This window comes from Cyprinodon variegatus, unplaced genomic scaffold (genome assembly GCF_000732505.1).
Source record: "Cyprinodon variegatus isolate N-32 unplaced genomic scaffold, C_variegatus-1.0 Scaffold2305, whole genome shotgun sequence".
NCBI classification, from domain to species: domain Eukaryota; kingdom Metazoa; phylum Chordata; class Actinopteri; order Cyprinodontiformes; family Cyprinodontidae; genus Cyprinodon; species Cyprinodon variegatus.
The window spans coordinates 3,065-4,554 of NW_015152758.1; the positions used below are offsets into that span (position 1 = coordinate 3,065).

Here is a 1,490-nt window from a genome sequence, read left to right on the forward strand (position 1 = left end):
CTATGGAGGATCCAGTCCATGACACCGGTGCTCGCTGAGTCTGACCGCCTCCTTTTAATTCCCTGCGGCTCCAGCGGTGACGCACTTTATGTAGAGCCGAGCTGCTACCGCTTCCGGTGCAGCTGCTTCCGCTTCCGGTGGAGCGCCGCAGAGGCTGCAGGCAGACCTCCCTCTCCTCGGACGGCTCTGCGGTGTCGGTGTCCCGGAGTGTCGGACCCAGCAGCGGGCTCCGTGAGGCGGCCTCTCTGGGTCCCACCAGCCGGTGTTTCCTCGGTGAGCATCGGTGCGGGTTTTCCTCTAATGATGGCTGAATGAGCTGACCGCTGGGACAGTCTGGAGCTGCTGGTAAGACACTGGGATGGCGGGGGTGCTGCAGGGACAGAGAGGGTCCAGATGCTGGCTGTCCTCATGTTGTCCCCTGGGACAGCAATGATCCAGGATGGAGACTAAATGCTGGAGCCATTCAGGCAAAAAGCTCCGCTCCATTCATCAGGGCAGCGTCCAATCAGCATCAGCCTTTGGATTGGAGGGGGGGGGGGATTGTCTCCATGACAACTATTATACTAGCAAACCATCTTCTGCTGGTTCTGCTGGACCTGAGACAAATTAGCAAATATTCCCAAAGAATAAATCATGATAATCTAATAAAAATAAAAATAACTCCAATTGGGGAAAAAGTTAAAGTGATTAAATGTGGTTTATTTAATATGAGATCTCTTTCCTCTAAAAGTCTGCTAGTTAATGGCTGGATCCTCAAGTCTGACTCACTGATTACTGCAAAGGCAGGTAATAATTACTCTTTGATCATTTAACCCTTAATTTCCCTCATCCAAAATTCAAAGCCAGAAAACCTCTTTCTGTAACTTTCTATCGTCCACCAGGTCCTTACTCTGAATATTTAGCTTTCAGAGTTCCTTTCTGATTTTTATTTTTTTTTACAGTGTCCTGTCTGGCGATGTGGCGATAACAATAATTGTCTTGATGTCATAAAGAGCCCAACAGATTTTACTTTCACCAGTGTAGCAGTACGGCTATCGCCATATAGCTCCACTTGTTTCATGCATATGATTTATTTTATTCTGATTATGCAGGGAGTTTTACAGTTTATATGAACACTGCAATGTAAATAGAGCAGAAGAGGAAAAACTGAAAAAAAGAAAATATGAAAGAAAGAGGAGCTGGAAAGGAGACAATGACAAAACATTTTCAGTCTGCTTCATCACCTGCAACGAGATGCAAAAAGAAGACATATCGTTATTGCTTATATTGAAAGAAATCATTATTTGCTTTAAACATTTGCTCCTAAAATGGTGTTGCTACTTTACCTTCCCAAATGTTAAAGTTTCAACTTGTTGTCCCTTTAATATTCTGCTAATTAACAGCTGACCAAACTATTTATCAAAAACCCAGTCTAATTTATCACACCGTAAAACATCTCTAAATCCTTTTTGATTCGTCTATTTAAGAATACCCCACCCCCCGATGATATG

The 1,490-nt window shown here is 44.3% G+C and overlaps 1 protein-coding gene across 1 annotated transcript in view; it reads left to right on the forward strand.

The window, feature by feature from the left end:
- Positions 1–147: 147 nt before the first annotated feature.
- The window catches only part of pomgnt2 (protein O-linked mannose N-acetylglucosaminyltransferase 2 (beta 1,4-)), an 8,060-nt gene continuing 6,717 nt past the window's right edge, over positions 148–1,490 (forward strand). Inside the window, exon 1 of the mRNA XM_015368969.1 lies at positions 148–345. The gene's annotated coding sequence lies outside the window, so the exon portion shown is untranslated. The remainder of the gene's footprint in view (positions 346–1,490) is intronic.